Here is an 18403-nt window from a genome sequence, read left to right on the forward strand (position 1 = left end):
AGAGAGAGAGAGAGAGAGAGAGAGGAGAGAGAGAGAGAGAGAGAATTCAAGGGTAAGAAATGAGAGAGGAAAGACCAAAGGCTTATAGACAACATCGAAGTTCACTTTACGACTATAGATCATGAATGCTTTCTTCAAGAAGGTACAAGACACGGTAACATCATCAAAAAATGAAATTTCTCATTTTCTAAGACAAGAAACAACTAGTTACCAATGTGGGAGTTATTTCAAAGTCAGATGTGTATGTTCAGTAAGACTTTCAACTTGTTAGAGAGTAATGATCAAAATCAATACCAAATGAGAAGGAAAAAAAGAAAAATGAGATTTAGCTATGGCTTGCATCTGAGACAGCTCTAACCTGAAATATATAAGATATTACAAGATACAAATGCTGGAAAGTAGCTAAAAGAGTAAAAGCCAACATAAACTATCACTATTTCCTTTGGAAGTTTAATGTAAATAAATTGCCACATGAAGACCAAAAAAGTCTACTAACGGCCTCAGCCTGAAAATACTTGTTTTCTTTGCCAAACAGAATTATGGTAGTCAAGATCATCAGTAAGGTAGAATATAAACTTCTTACAGAGAGAATGGTGGAAATTTTGAGCAGAATAACCTCATGAAGCATAACCTCATAAAAATCTGCAAAAGAAAAAACAAATTTACAAAAAAGCTTGTGGAGAGATCCAATTAAGCCAGATCAGCTTAGGGTATTTAAGGATGAAACTGGGTAGGGAAGAAACAAGGGGAAATGGAAAAAAATCTGACAACAGTTTTATAACAAAGTCTTTTCTCTAACAATGACAGTGGAATCACTATGTCTGAACCCAACATCATAGTCTCCAGTGTTTTCCATAAGCAAGGAGAAATCGCACAAAATAAGCAAATATGAGAAAAGCAGCTAGACCGGACCTATTATATACAGAGGCAGTCAGTGTTGATCACTTTAATGGCTCTGAGGAATGTAAAAGCCTGGGGTATATCTGAAATAAGGGAAGATGGCAAATATTTGGAAAAATAATGGAGCTTATAATTATCCAAAAAAATCAGTAGAGAAAAAAATCAGTTAATACTGAACCATATGCTTATTTTGCTGTCTCTACAAAATCTTCAGGAAAATTGTCTTTAAAAGTATCAAAGGCATCCTTGATGAAAGAAACTGGCAGCCTGACATAATCATAGTTTACATCAGAGAATGTCTTTATAGTCACAGAAGGGTGTAGAGACTACAAGATCCCACTGTGTTTGTTTGCTTACTTTAAAAAAAAAAAAGGCATTTAATTCAGTAGAACAAAACCAGCCTTAAAATCTCTCCTCCAACAAGATATTTCCCATGCACACATTAAAAATCATAAAATTCATAGCATGTGTGGAGCCCATATCAGATTGCAAGCCATCTTGGGGAGGGAGGAGGGGAGAAAATTTAAAACTTATGGAATTGATTGTCAAAAACTAAAAATAAATAATTTAATTAAAATTTAAAAATTCATATTGAGAGATAAGACAACGGGGATAACTTTGTTTAACTCTCTGATCATCAATATCAAGCAAGATATAAAACAGGGAAATATGCTTGTCAAAAGTATTTCCCACTGTTATGGACAGTGTCTAGCATAGAATCCAAATCAAAGATGGATTCCTTATGAATCAATCAATCAATATTTATTAAGTCTGTACCATATGCCAGATGTGCTAAGTGTTAAGAATACAAAAAAATAAATAAATAAAGGCAAAAGATAGTCCTTATCTTCAAGGAATTCACAATCAAATGGGGGAAATAGCATGGAAGCAAAAATATACCAAACAAGCTATATACAGGATAAACAGGAAAAAATTAAGAAAGAAACAGGACCAGAATTAAAAGAGTTGGAGAAAGCTTCCAGTAAAAGATGAGATTTAAATTCAGACTTAAAGGAAGCAAGGGACATCAGTAGCCAAGGCAGAGGAAGAAGAGTCCAGACATGGGAGTAATTAAGAAGAATGCCCAGAGTCAAGGAATGAAGTGTCTTGTTCATGAAATTACCAGGAGGCCAGTGTCACTGAATCAAAGAGTACATGTCAGGGAGTAAGGTGTAAGAAGAAGGGAAATGTAGGAAGGGGCTAGATTATGAAGTGCTATGAATGCCAAACAGAGAATCTTGAGATTTCTGAAAGGCACTTAAAGATGTACATTTGAAAGCCAGCAGAGAGTTTGGGGTAGGATAAGCAAATTTGAGAATTCTTAGCATAGATATGGTAATTAAATCCACGGAAGTTGACAAGATCACCATGTAAAGTGGTATAGAGGGGAGAAGAGAAGAGGACACAGGATTGAACCCTGGGGGACATCTATGGTTAGAGAGCATGTTGTGGAAAATAATCTAACAATGGATACAGAGAAGAGGTCAGATAAGTAGAACTAGAAATAGGAGAAACCGGTGTTCTGAAAACCTAGAGAGAAGAGAGTATCAAGAAGGTAAGAATGATCAACAGTGTCAAAGACTGAAGAGAGATCAAGTTGAATGACACTGAGAAAAGACCACTGGTTTTGGCAAAGAAGAGATCATTCTTTAAGTACCCACTATGTGCCAGTCACTGTAGTAAGCACTGGAGATTTAAAAAAAGAAAAAGAAAGATGGTCCCTGTCCTTAAGGAGCTTACAATCTAATGGGGGAGGACAACACAAAAAAGTGGGCTAAAAAACACTAGAGGGGGCCACCAGAGAGAACTTGGTGCAAGGGTATGATAATCATGGACTCAAAACTAAGCACAACCGTTGGTGGGAAATGAAAAATTGGTTTGAAATTCTGAGTCCTCGATAAAAAGAGGTTTTAGGAGGAGTTTCTATTCTGCCCTTCAACCCTCCAATCAGAGAGAGGCAATTGAGGGTACTGAGGAGGTGTTGAGTGCCAAAACTGAAGCAATCTTGTTGATATTTCTAGTGATTACCTTATCCTGGGGAAAGTAATATGTTTTAGAAGTCAAAACCAAGCAGAGCAGCTAGATACCAATACATACTGTAGATGAACAGTAAACTGGGACCAGAATTTAAAAGGAAGAGGAAAGGAGTGGGTCAAATTGCATTTTTCAAATTGTAATTTGTCCAGAATTGAAGAAAAGGAAATGGGTCAAGTTGCATTTGTGGAATTGTGGACTGCTTTTATCAGGTCCAAGTTTCTCCCTGAAGTTAAGGCTGATCTTTTTAACAACAATTATATATATATATATATAATAACAATGTTTTATACATATGTACATATGTATATATGATGTGTGTATGTATGTTTAGCATCAACATTATTGTGTGTGCATGTGTAGCATGTAATAAGATAGGTTCCAAAAACTTAGTCTGAGGGCAGCCAGGTAGCACAGTGAGTAGGAGCACCGGCTCCAGAGTCGGGATGACCTGGGATAAAATCCAAGCTCAAATACTTATTACCACACCCAGATATAACTGACCGTGTAACCTTGAGCAAGTTACTTAACCCCAATTGCTTAAAAATAAAAAATTAGTCTGAAGTCACTCAAAAGGCACCACAATTAGAGATGAATGATAGACATAAGTTGACTATAACATATCATAAAGAACTTCACAGAAGAGCTATAAAAAATATAATTATAGAGCTACGTGACTGTCAGATATCTATTGAGAATGAAGAATAATAATGGACAATTCGTATTTTCCACTGGTATCCATGCAAAGTCAAGATCACTGGAGAGGGATTCCCAGAATACCAGGCAGAACTCAAAGGGAGGATTTATGATACCAGATGGATAAGAACTGCATGTATTAAGAAGTGCTGACATATTGTAATCTGTTCGATTGGAGAGAGTGCCCATACCAATGAACAAATCCATCAAATCAAAGCAATAAATTATCATAATCTATTGTTTATATTTTTTATTACAAACAATATGATATACACATTAAGGAAAGACCTAACTCTGTCTCTCTCTGTCTTTCTCTCAAAAAAAAAAAAAAAGGAGAGAGATACACTTTCTCATATATTGTCCAGGGCCAAGATTGGTCAATATTGGGACACTTTGGGGCGGCTAGGTGGCGCAGTGAAAAGAGCACCGGCCCTGGAGTCAGGAGGACCTGAGTTCAAATCTGACCTCAAACACTTAGCACAAAAACTAGCCGTGTGACTTTGGGCAAGTCACTTAACCCCAAATGCCCTCCAAAAAGCAAAAAAACAAAACAAAACAAAACAAAAAAATAACTAATCTAAAATATATATATTGGGACACTTCTTTTTGTCTTTGACCTCCTTAGAGGAATATGCCCAGTAGTGGAATCTCTGGGTCAAAGAGTATGAATGGTTTAGTTACTTTGGGGGTATAATTCCAAATTGCTTTCCAAAATAATTTAACCAATTCACTGCTCCAACAGTACATTAGTGTTTCTTTCTTCTTGCAGCCTAACATTGACTACTTCCATTTTTTTCCTTATTTTTGCCAATCTCATAAGCTCATATTATGATCAAAGATCTCAAGTTGGAAGGGATTTTTAGAGGTCATCTAGGTCCTCATTTTACAGGTAACAAAACTGAGGCCACAAGATACTTGTAGCATTACAATAATAGTAAGTATCAGAGGCAAGATTTAAACATGGTAAACATAGCCTGAAGAGACATAATATTTTTCATTTTTGCCTTTAAGTTTGCAATGTTGAAGCAGAGTAATGACACAGAGCATGCTTTATTTCCCAATAAGTTATATATATATATATATATTTTTTTTTAATTTGTGGTTAAGTTCAGAAGAATATTCTGTGTGTTGTAACTAATCCAGTGCACTTATCCATTTATTTTTTCTCTTATTTTTAAGGCTGTATTCCGTGGCTCCATAATCCTTGAATATTGAAGTATTTTTTTTCCTTTCCTGACTTTGACATTGTAGTTTTAATGGTTTAACTCTAATTTTACAAATCCTTTGATCTAATTCTATGAGCCTACCTACAGTACTGAACTCAAACATCTGCATTATTTCTTTTATTATCTTGCTAACTTACATCTGTTGTCAAAATGTAATCCAACCAAAGACAGGTTTTTTTTGGTACTCATTAAAGGACTTTTATTCAGTACTCATGATTATTGTATAAAGAAGACTGAGAGAGATGTTCTATACTATCTTGAACCCTGTGAATTATACTTAGAATGTGCCTTGTTTCTTCATCATAATGACTTGTCCCCAATTCCCACTCCCCTCACCCCTCTGAGGCCCATTTTTCTGTTACAGTTTCCTTTTGCATTGTATTGTTCTGACAATTGTGATTTAAATCAGATCCAAAAGAGGTCCAGAATAAAATATATTTTGATACTGAAAAAAAAGTTTTGCACAAAGAAAACAAATGCAACTAAAATTAAAAGAAAAGCAGGAAACTTGGGGGGAGGGACATCTTGGCAGCAAGATTCTCTGACAAATGTTTCATTTCTCAACCATACAGGTAACTGAGTCAAATTTATAAACATAAGAGCCATTCAGCAATTGCAATAGCCAAAGGATATATATAGGCATTTTTTGGAGGAAGCAACCAAAGCTATCAATGTCATGTAAAAAAATGCTCTAAATCACTAATAATTAGAGAAATGAAATTAAAACCACTCTGAGGTAACACCCATCAGATTGACTAAGATGACATTAAAGAAATAACATGCTAGAAAGGGTATAGGGAAATGTGTACACTAATGCACTGTAGGTAGACCTATGAATTGTCTAACCATTCTGGAAAACAATTTGGAACTATGCCCCCAAAACTATTAAACTGTGTATACTCTTTGACCCAACAATACAACTACTACATCTATACCCCCAAAGATATTAAAGAAAGAAAAGGACCTATGTGTACAAAAATATTTGTAATAGCTCCTTTGCAGTGAAAAATAATTGGAAACTGAGGGGATAACCATCAATTGGAGAAGGACTGAACAAGTTGACATATGAATTTTGCAGACCCTGAATTATTGAGATCTGTTTGCTCAGAATGAAATTGGCCTATGAAATTGGCCTTGGAGCTTCTATTAACCAGACTACTCTAGACATATACTCTGGGCACTACCCATTCAAAAAACTACCTCCTGGGATCTCTTCTTTCTACTGCCATCCTCTGCAACCTAACCTAACATCATGTCTACTCCCTCTCCTGTATTTCTGTTCTTTCTTGTCTGTCTCTCTTTTTCTATCCCTAATTTCCTGCTCTTCCAGCTTCACATTAGGCAGTTACCATGGCACAGTGGATAGAGTTCTTGATCAGAGTTCAAATTTAACTTTAGACACTTACTAGCTATGTGACACTGTGCAATTCACTTGTTTGTCACCTGCTTTAGTTTCCTCACTGTAAAATGGGGATAATAGCATCTATGTCCTATAGCACTTCTAAGCAAATTTCTAGTGTACATCACTCATCCCAGCTGTAATATGTACATAATGTATGGGAGCACCTGGCAATCTTCAGGTAAAAAAATTAGGGAGGGTTGGCGTGAGGATCAGTTGAGATGATTTTTGTAAAATGTACGCCACTTCACTCGGTTCATGATAAACACTTAAATTATTATTTCCTTTCTTCTCTCCATTCTATGACCTCAACCCATCCTTGGCCAGCAGTCATCAATCATACCACCTCTCCCTTTCCTTCTGAGTTCCGACAGGGTCCTACAGACATAGCACTGAAGTGTCCACCAGAAATTATAGACACCTAAGTCCCCTCCCAGTCACAATCTGCAAGAAGGGGCCCCACCAGGGTCTCTGGAAACCACCTGTTAGGTCATAGCAGTAGTTAGGGACTTTCCACCTGTGTTGCTAGAAATGGCCCAAAGCTTTGTTTGTAACCAGGGCTTTTCTAGGTAATCAAGGCTTCACTAGAAATGGCATCACACCCCCTTGGAATCACACTTTGTTGTTAGACACATCTCGTTCTATAAAAATATGCTCTGGGGGTGGCCAGGTGGTGCAGTGAGTAAGAGCGCTGGCCCCAGAGTCAGGAGACCTGGGATCAGTTCCAGCCTCAGATACTCGGCACCCACACAAAAATAACTGGCTGTGTAACTTTAAGCAAGTTACTTAACCCCAATTGCTCTTAAAAAAAATTTGCTCTGCAAAAGGCTCGAGGCTGTCTTCCTTACTTGGGAGGCAGTCACCAGCTGGCTGGCTAATAAACACTCCTATCAAATTGTAATTGGCTTTGCTGTCTTGTTATTGCTTGGTTATCCATTTCACTTGGAGGTCCCACCAAGATAGCCTTTGGCTTTGTATTGACAACTGGTCCAGGCTCCCTGGAGGGCTGGGAAAGCAGTCCAACCAAGGGGGTGGCCACTGAGATGATGTTCCTCTGCCCCAGGCTCGTATTGTTTTCCTGAGCAGACCAGGAACCTGAGTCCTTCCCAAATTCTTTCAATTTGGTACACAAGTGTTCTTGGTTTGGTGAGTACTCTTGTAAAGTAAGAGGCTAAGCTGGATGCAGCATTAATGCCCTTACTGGCTTCCTCGGGATGCCTCTGTAATGTCTTGTTAGCTTTAGTTTGTGTATTCTGTGTGTTGCTTTGTGTACATCCTGTCTGTGTGATTGTGTAAAGAAATCTCTGAATCTGCCACCCTGTAAGATTCAAAAGCAGCCAAGCAGTAAGAAACACTGTACCTGCTCTAGAAAGATTGACAGTATCTTAAAGAAAGGTTGTAGGCAGAAAAACATTTCTCCTTCTACTTCTTTGGACTCCAGCCAAGTTCTCAAAGTAGAAAGACAGATGGACAAAAGGAGAATGGGAAATTTCTCCCCTAAGATCTATCTAAGAGAAAAAGAGTCACTTCAATGATCAAAGAGAAGTAGGTTTCAAAGCTGCAATTTAGAATAGGACTAATACTTAACTCTTTCCTGGGTCACAGAAAGAGAACTGTGCAATATCATTGGGAATATACATCCAAGTAATTGAATTAATTCTGATTACTATTTGGCACCAAGAAAAAATTTTAAGTTCTGTGTAACTACAAAAATTGGAATTTAAGGTCACCAGATTGGTTATTCAATTGTTTTTATTTCAAAGTTTAAAATTAAGACCATGATTTTTACTGGTAAACAGTTGTATTATCTATGTTGCATGATAAGCAGTTTCTCTTAAAGTCTTGAAGTATTGTAATTTGGGAAATGCATAGATCTGAAATTTTAAAGGAATGAAGACCTGAAGATTCTCCTCCCTGTAGTCCTACCTCTGATAAGGCTAAGGTTACGGTGCCTTCTCACTGTGATCCAGCTCTGACCAGGCCAGTGCCACAGTGACAAGTTAAAACTGCTAAGATTCTCTTCCTTGTGGTACCAGTTCTTCTCAGCTAGAGCTACAGAGCCCTCCCCCTGTCATCCAGCTCTGACAGAGCTGAGGAGACAGTAAGAGGTTAGAACCATTAATATTTTTCTCCCTGTTGTTCTGGCTCTAACTGAGCTAGGGCTGCAGTGAAGTTTAAAAAAAGGGGGGGGAGGCACAGCCCCAAAACCTCTCCTCAATGCCCCAGGCTACAATCTCCTGGCACTCCCCAGTTGAGCAGTGCCCTTTTAACCAGGGTCTGCTACTGTGGGGAGATGAGAAAAAGAGAGGAGAAAATGAGGTCAGAAGTCAACTAGCCTCTTCACTTGGTAAGATCAATCATTCTTATATGTAATTTGGAAATGTAATTAATGTCATCTTGCAGTTTATATTATTGTTGTATTTCTACACTGTATATTGTAAAAACCTGAGTGATCATTGTGAGTCAGAAATGGTGTTAGATAAAGCAATTTTTAATCTGAATTTTGTTGAAACTAAAAGATGGAGAAAAATTGTGTAAGACCAGTAGTGTTACTTTATCAATTCTGCTTACCCTGATTTGTAATGTGTATATCTGCTATTTAGAAAATGGGGTGTTCACACCTTTCCAAGTCTGTCTTTGTTTAAAAGGAAATTCCAGTTAAGATTGTTTAAACTTGTAAGATTGTTAACTAAGCTATTTTGGGCTACTGTTTTAATGCTAAAACTTAAAACCTAATTGATTACTGTATGTGGAAAGGAGGAAACTGGATGAAAACTTTATTCTGATTATTTCTGCCCATTCGGAGCAGTCCTCCTACATGTATGAGAATTGGCTAAGCAGGGGCATCATTATTAGCCCTTCCCCCAGTCTCTCCTGCTTAGAATTCATATAAATTTCCCTTATGTTGTAAAACTGCCAGATCCCTTAGAAACTCTATTAGGCAAGGTCATTCAGCCTGGGAAAGGAATTTGTTTTAGCCATGTAGGTTTTAAATGAACCTAACTTGGTAAGAAGTTGCAAGAGATTAGAAAGGGATTTCTATCAATTGGTTTTATATTTCAGAAGGAAGGATGGTAAATAGAATTCCTTACCATATGAGACCTGATAAATCTTTATTGCTTATTGCAATTCCATGAGAATAGAAATAATTATAACTGGCTCTAAGCTGTGATTGGTGAAGCTTGTTGTTTAAGGTAAAAAGCACATGGGACCATAATTAAATTTTGAGTCTGAATTTGGGTATAGTTGTCTACATTAGATCAGTATCTGAGAGAAAATGCCACTAGCTACTCAGAGGGAATGTGATCCTGTACTGTTAACAGCTGGAAACCTACATTTGGTAAAGCCTGAAGGGACAATCTTAGCCTTTGTCTGGGATGGGATCCATCCTGGCTCAGTTTACCATTGGGGTTCCTTTGAAGAGGAATGTTTCCCACCTATTCCTGAGTCTAGCTATGAAGTAGAACAGATACTGCATGGTTGGATATCTGTGACTTTACCTGAATTTAAACAGAGCCAAGGATGTTTTCTCCTGGCATATTTGGAATGTCCCGTATCCCTGCTTTTTTCCTTCTATAACAGGTTTCTATGCTCAGAGCAAGTAATCAGTAAAAGATATGAGCTCTTTCGTGTTAGCTTACTGGAAAATCTAATATTATTTTTCATCTAGAATTAGAACATGTACAGAAAGTTATGCAAACTGTTTAAGATCATTTAAAAGTTTTCAACTAACTTTCTTCATAAGAGTTTGGTGATTATTTATAAATCTTGAAACTGTTTTGAAGAAGGACTTTTAGAAGAAATTTTTAAAATCTCTAGTGTGATTTTAAGAGACCCACTAAAACCTCCATTTACAAGACATGTTTATTGCTGAATTGATGTAACAAGTTGTAAATCAGAAAAGAACTTGCTGTTTTGATCTGAATTTGTGGTTATTCCATTATCTAAGCAAGTGTTAACATTTGTAACTGAATGTATATGTGTAAAATTCATTCCCCTTTTTGAGATTCTGTTCGGTACCCCACCTTTTATTGTACTTTGGGTGGAGGATGCTGTTATGTATGATTGCTAAGGATTTCCCTTCTCAAGTTGACTTCTCAAGTCGAGCAGTGTACCAGGCCACTTCCCAGTCATCACCCCAGGATCCTGTGCCTAACGCCTCTGCTGTTAAGGTGGCCGGAAGAAAGGCCTGGATCCACCACTCACACATCAAGGTGACAGCTCCTCCCGACCCACCAGACCTGTGGGTAACAGAGCCAGCTGGTGATTTACAACTGGAGATTAAGAGGCTGTCCTAATGCTCCTGCTCCTGGCATTCCTGCTTTGGTTGGTTCCAACCCCTATGCTCTCACCTTGTATTCTTGGACTCTTAGTAGGACAACTGATTGCAAAGAATTCATGTCTTGGGACCAGTCCCTTTTCAATTGGTCCCCTTGTCCCTTGTAACCTCCCTTATAGGAAAAAGGATCCAGGCCGTCAAGCTGTTCGCCCTCCACACTACCTATGTTCCCCTAGACTCAGTTGAGTCCAAGTTTCAACTATGAACAAGAAAAAGGGGGGAGTGAAGTGTCCACCAGAAATTATAGACACCTAAGTCCCCTCCCAGTCACAACCTGCAAGAAGGGGCCCCACCAGAGTCCCTGGAAACCACCTATTAGGTCACAGCAGTAGTTAGGGACTTTCCACCTGTGTTGCTAGAAAAGGCCCAAAGCTTTGTTTGTAACCAGGGCTTTGCTAGGTAATCAAGGCTTCCCTAGAAATGGCATCACACCCCCTTGGAATTACACTTTGTTGTTAGCCACATCTCGTTCTATAAAAATTTGCTCTGCAAAAGGTTTGAGGCTGTCTTCCCTACTTGGGAGGCAGTCGCCAGCTGGCCAGCTAATAAACACTGCTATCAAATTGTAATTGGCTTTGCTGTCTTGTTATTGCTCGGTTGTCCGTTTCAGTACAAGGTCTCCATCACTTTGCTAGAGTCAGTTTCTCCTGGGAACATATCTCTCTCCCTTTACCACTTTGTGTCTTTCTCTAACTCCTCATATCTTTTTATCTGTCTTTCTCCTGGCCTCTTTCAGTCCTATGTGCTTTAGATTATGTTGCTACTCAGCAAGTCTGGTTAACAATTAACTTACATAGTTAACATATTAATTAATTTAGCTTATTTAATTTACTTATTAATTTAGCTTATTTCATTAATTAGATAGTGCCTTGACCAGAGGGTGTAGAACCAGTAGCCTTGAGGCCACATGTGGCACTCTAGGTTCTCAAGGGTGGCCCTTTGAGTGAATACAAATCCTTAAGAGAATATGTTCTGTGAAGCCTGGATTCAGTCAAAGGACCATCCTTGAGGACCTAGAGGATCATATGTGTCCTTGAGACCACAGGTTCCCCACCCTTAACTCAGTTTCCTTAATTTTTTGCTTGAAGATCTCCAGGTGCTCCCACAAATTATGTGTGTTACAGGTGGTATGGGATGAATGGTATGTGGTAGAGATGTGCTTAGTAGGACTACAAGAACAGTATCCACCCACATCTGCTTGTTCCCTCTGCCTTCTGCTATTACTTAGAGTAGGGAACTGGCTCACTCATGATTGATTGATTAGCTAAATAATTTAATGACCAGAGAGTCATCTATTATCTGGCCACCAGATGGCACTCCGAATACCTGAAAGTAAACTACTTTTCCTCTCCCAAGAACCTGAGAATTGAGCAGTTTTTCCTGGTTGATAGGATCATAGATGTAGAGCTGGACAGGACCCAAGAAGTCATCTATACAACCTTCATGATTTATAGATGTGTAACTGAGGCTAAACGAGGGGAAGTGACTTGCCCAAGGTCACACAGTGACCAAGTGGGGATGTGAATCCAGCTTATTTTGCTCCAGATCCAGAGCTCTTTCCATGATTTAGTGGAGGTCTACAGATATGATCTGGACTGTGTCCCCAAATACAAGTTGTGCTCTTCAAACCACCCCCATCCTATGTTTGGATTCTTCCTTCCTCATTCACAACCCACCTGAAGGGAAGAACTCCTGCACAAAGTTAGAGTAAAACATCCCTTCACCCCTCTTGTTAAAGGATCAGCCCACATCCTCCAGCCCTGTCTCCATGTATAATAGCCCTTCAGAGGTCTTGCTGGTTTGTTTTTAGTCCCACTTGTACTGACAACAGCAATCATATCTTTCCACGTGGGTCCTGGTTTTCTGCCTTCAGCTATCTCTGGTATTTTCCCCTGAGCATTCTCTAAGTCAGTGGTATCAAACATAAATGGAAACAGAGTCCACTAGACCAAACATAAGCATCTCTATCAGCTGCATATTGACTTAAAAAACAACAAATTAACATTATCACTTTTTTAATATATGGGTAGCTAGATGGTGAAGTCGAGTGCTGGGCCTGTAGTCAGGAAGACTCCTCTTCCTGAGTTCAAATCTGACCTCAGATACTTACTGGCTGTGTGACCCTGGGCAAGTCATTTAACCCTGTTTGCCTTAGTTTCCTCATTTGTAAAATGATGTGGAGAAGGAAATGGCAAACCACTCCAGTATCTTTGCCAAGAAAACCCCAAAAGGGTTCATGAAGAGTCAGACACAACTAAAAAACTAAACAACAACACAGAAACTTTTACAAAGGAATGTTTACTTCTGAGAGAAATTATTAATAACGAGTGATTTGGAGAGATCCAAAGTTTCCCCTTTTTCTATAGTCCTCATTTCAAAGTTCAGTCTCTTAAAGGATGTTGAATTAACTCTTCTCAATCTCCTCAAGACCCCACCCAATCTTGCAAGGAATCTCTAATCTAAGGTGAATTCCACTCAATCGGACTTGGGTAAAGATAGATTCTTATGTATAGATTGCCTAAAGCTGGGTAACTTAGAAGTAAATGACATAAAGTTCAATAGAATAGGTCCAGTCCTTCATTGTAATATTCATTCTTTCATTAATTGTTAACCAATAAAAGTTTATTGCCACTCTCAGGAACACCCCTCTTCCAAGGGCTTATAAACCAAGGGGAGTCTGCAACCATGATTGTTTTTGAAATTCAAGAATACCACTGACCTCTTTTTGTTAAAATGCTATCATTATTAATAAAATAACTAATTACCCCCCAAATTGTATTTCTTTTTAAATATCACATTTCAAAAGTACAATCACAAATATACAAACTTATATCCCCCACATGTGGAAGGCACCATTCCCTCCCCATTTTTTGTACCTTGGTCTCTGGGGAGGGGAAAGGGATTAAGTTCATAGCTTAGTTCAGTTCCCATAAAGCACATTCCCAGTTCCAAGTCCAAAAACTGCTCTCAGGCTCAAATACAGGCACCCTTGTTTCTAAGAGCTTCCAAAACAACTGGCTCACTGCACAATTCTATCTGCAATCTAAACTCTATGGTCACGAAGGTGAAAACTCCTGGGTCCCATGGAGATCACTTCCAGCACTTGAAAGTGAGGACAAAAACACAGAACAGAAAAAAAAATACTGCCAATATTATTCCTCTGAGGCAAGGGTAAAAGAGAGGGAAACAGAGGGAGGTGAATCTTTCTCCTCTTCTGGTTCAATTCATGGCATCCACGCTGGGTAAAGCAGATAAGAGTCACCAGAAAGAGTTCAGACAAAAAGATGGGGGCAGGGGGAGCAAATGCCTCCATCCCATCAGTTTTCAAGACACAGGAAGCCAGAGAAAGAAGGCTACCTCCACCCACATGGTAGAGGATACCGGAAGTTCCATGCTAGCCAAACCGAGCATGCTCAAAAGGTCCCTTAGAGAAGCCTGGGTTATATTTCCTTCTCTCCTTATTTTCTTCAGCCTCTTTTTTGTGCCCCTTGACCAATGGTATGCTAGAGTCAGTTAGTCTTTGAAAGCTGGTTGTTGAATTTTCAGTGTAAATATCTACACTTTGGAAATCAACAAATGCTACAAATTAGTCTACTATCAATCAATTTGTTATTATGTTGATTCTCTAGACCTAAGAAAGTAATGGAGAAATGTTAATAACAGATTAGTCTTGAAATGGTGACTTGTATGCATTTTTTTTTTTGGAGAGACAATTGTTAAACATTTACTGACACACTCTTGCCCCTTGATCTTCTGGAACAGCCCAGCTTAATAAATAGAGGCTGCATGGAATCAGTGGCAGTAACTTAAATATGAAGATTTTTCTTCCTAGGAAGAAGAATTACACCAGTGCCACACTCCTCTGTGGTTTTAGGACTAAGACAAACACATAGCCTTATTTCCCCATTCCTTGAAATTTGGGGGGAGATATCTCTTTGATAAATGAAGAAATAAATGAATGATAGAACAAATGATATTTTTTAATTTATTTATTCAGATCTGCAGGTTATACCTCCCCTCCCTTACCAGAATGGTGAAGGACCTTGATTTCATACTCTCTGAGGATCTATTTTAAAAACTGGGGACGTTTAGCCCAGAAAAGAGGAAACTCAGAGGGGATGTGATTAATAGCAGTCTTCAAGTCCTTGAAAGACTGTCATATGGATGAGGGATTAGATTTGTTCTATTAGGTCCTTTTCAGCAGAACTAGGAACAGCAGGAGAGTACTAATGAGGCAAGCCTAGATTTCATCATATTGGGAAGAAAATTTCCTAAAAATATGAACTCTCAAAAAGTGGAATGGTCTGCTCCCCAAAGTAGTGTGCTTTACCTCATCTGAGGGGCTGCAAGCAAAGACTGGAGAGCCACTTCTTAGCTTGTTGGTGGAGATACTTTTTGAGGTGTGGGTTGGACTGGTGGGTGGCCCCTGAGGGTCCTTCTAACTCTGAAATTCTGTGATTCTAGTCTAATACTCCTTGTCACTTTAAAACTGTCCCTGATCGTGGGGCGTCCAGGTAGCATAGCAAGTAAGAGCACCGGCTCCAGTGTCGGGATGATCTGGATCAAATCCGGGCTCAGATACTCAGCACCACACCCAGAAATAATAACTGGCCATGTAACCTTGAGCAAGTTACTTAACCCCGATTGCTTAAAAAAAAAATTGTCCCTGATCATGAAAGGGTATAGGCAGTTTAATAACATTTTAGGCATAAATCCAGATTGTCCTACAAAACAGTTGGATCAGTTCACAGTTCTACCAATAGTAAATTAGTGGTTCATTTCTTTCACATCACCAACATTTGATTAGGAGAAAAGGAGAAGAACCTATATGTTCTAAAATAATTATAGCAGATCTCTCTGTGGTGGCAAAGAACTGGAAATTGCAGGGATGCCCATCAGTTGGGGAATGGCCGAACAAGTTGTGGTACATGACCGTGATGGAATACTATGTGCTATAAGAAATGTTGAGCTCGATGATGTTAGAAAAACATGGATAGACTTGCATGAAATAATGAAGAGTGAAATGAGCAGAACCAAGAGAATGTTATATACAGTAACAGCAATATTGTTTTAAGAACAACTTTGAGCAACTAAATCATTTTGACTATTACAAATACTTGAATTAACTACAAAGGACCCATGAAGGAAGACACTGTCTGCATCCAGAGAGAGAACTCATAAATAGAAATATGTATAGAATGATTTTACATATATATTTGTGTCTAATGATAACAATCTCTAGGATGGGAGAGGAGAGAAATTTACACAATGACTATGTATTTAAAAGGAATTGTACATAATAGATTTGCAATTTCATATGCAATCATTTTTTAATTCCACTGTTATAGAAATGCATACTAAAAATAAAATAAACTTTTCCCTCATTGTTGTTTTTTTAAGCCTCCTGTCTCTTTCTTTGTAGCTACTGGAAATGATAACTTTACAGAAGTACACTTGTAACTTTACAGAATATGTTTGCTTGAAGACAAGAAAGTTCAAAGAAAAACCAATGAGAAGTTGCCTCCTTCCTCTTTTATAGAGGACCAAGGAGGAGAAAAACACTGGGTAAGAACTGGAAAGACATTTTCAACCATAGCAGATGCCCAAATAGGTTTGCATCCTTAAGTCAATTTTCCTTAAACCATACAAGATTTTACTAAAGTCTTTACTAAAATTCTGTGCTAAACTATTTTGTATTGGATTTGTCACAGTGTTCCTGTCTATGAAGATCTGAGACTATAAAGAACTAACTTTGGAGGCAGAAGATCTGAGTTAGAGTCCTTCCTCCCATACTTAATAACCTTGCAATCAAGTGTGAGTCTCTTAGCTTCCCAAAGCCTCAGTTTCCTTTTCTACAAAATGGGTACAATAATACTAGTCCTACCCACCGCACAAGGTTATTATAAGGGTAGTATTTTACAAACCTTAAAAATTATGTAACTGAGAGTTATTATTACATAGTAGAAGTTTTGCCTGATGCTTATTAGAATGAAAATGAAGCTAGACCTGCTGTCCCTTAATTCTTCCCTTGGTTCTTTCAGTACCTTATCTTATTCTTGAAAATAATCTGTGTTCAGATCCCCTACTCAGAGTTATAACTAGCAGGGGGCAGTCAGGGCTTTGCCTGATGATATGGGGAGGGTTGGGAGGAAGTGCTTTCTTTCCTAAGGTAACTGGTGTTCTTTTGCTTTACCTCGGGATATTCTGCCAGCCTGTACTACTACAGACCTCGGGTCACAGGATCCCCTTGCTATAATGCTCCTCTCCCGAGGTCTATCTCCTCCTTCCCCCCTGGAGTGGATATGGGCCAGACTCTAGAAACACAACCCTCCCCCCAGCTTAATCTAACCTGTGGTAAACTATCTTGTGTCACTGCCATGGTAGTAACCCCAATTAAATATGCCTCAGGTGCAAAGGCTCCTAGTTACAGCTCTGCCCCACACCAGGGCTGATGTTCCTTAGTTCTTGTTGTTTTTCAGTCATGTTCCGCTCTTTGTGATCCCCAAATATACTGGAATAGTTTGTCATTTCCTTCTCCAGATCATTTGACAGATGAAGGAACTGAGACAAACAGGGTTAAGTGACTAGCCTAGGGTCACCCAGCTAGTGAGTGTCTGAGATCAAATTTGAACACAGATCTTCCTGAGTCAAAGCCTGGTGTTCTAATCCACTGTACCACCTAGTTAATTCTTACCCACTTTGGATAATTAAGTTTCTATCCTAGGTTATCTCTCCCTGCCCCCCCACTCACTCCCATCCAAATTATACCCTGTGGATATGGGTGCTACTATTGGGTCTTTGGGTACACTAAAGACTCAAGTGAGAATTTTTTCTATCCCAGAGGAAACTGCAGATAGTCTTTCTCTAACTATCTTCCTGCTTCACTGGGAAAAGTCATCTTAGGTCATTCCCTGACAATAGCTTCCTCTTCATTTAAAAATAAAGTCTCACCACCAAGTTTATTTTTAACCTTCTCTCCCTCAAAGTCAGTAGACAAAGGTCTTGAAGAGCTCTGGAAAAGGCTGCCTGGGAGCACGGCAACTGTCTCAGCACACGTTCAGTATCTGTGCCCAGCTCCCACAAATGCCCCTTCTGTAGCATGGACTCTTCCGAGGGTTCACCAGGTCGCAGTTCTATGATCACTTCTGAGAAGGAAACACGAGGCCCCACAAAGAAGGCTGAGATCTGTCAGAGACTCGGATCAACAGCAAATCATGGCTCTTACACTGTGGCCAAACTTGTTCTCCTCTGGGTAGCAATGTCCTCCTAAGAAACTAAGGGAAATTTCTGTCTATTTTCTCTCTCTTTCATCAGCAGTCTCCCTGAGGCCCTGCTCCGAGGCATCTGTGGCTGCACAGAACATTGTGTTATAATCAGGTACCCTCAGAACATTGCCTCCTGGCAAGCTGGCTTTTAATTGAGCAGAACCTCCTGGCTCTGGAGAGGCCAGAGTTACTTTATGTGGCTTCCCTCAAACAAAAGGTCGATCAGAAGAGAGGCAGACTTGTTTAAATGTTTGAGCAAGTCACTTGACCACTTTTTGCCTCAGTTCCCTCTTCTGCAAATTGGGGATAAGAATAAATGTAGGGCTGTCGTGAGGTTCAAGTGGCATCATGCACATAAAAGTTTTGCAGATTTTAAAATACTATATAAATGACAGTTATTATTCATTGAATTGAGCTAAGTGAGTATAGCAGCTGTGGTACACGCCACCCAGCCAAGGAAGCCCCACCCCTACTTTTCCATCCCTGAGGTTCCTCGAATTCAAATGGCCTTGATTTTTATCCCAACAGGGGACGATTTTCCTCT

The sequence above is a fragment of the Petaurus breviceps genome, unplaced genomic scaffold (genome assembly GCF_028583685.1).
Source record: "Petaurus breviceps papuanus isolate PSGF00001 unplaced genomic scaffold, PetGlider_PUasm1.0 115, whole genome shotgun sequence".
Lineage (NCBI taxonomy): Eukaryota > Metazoa > Chordata > Mammalia > Diprotodontia > Petauridae > Petaurus > Petaurus breviceps.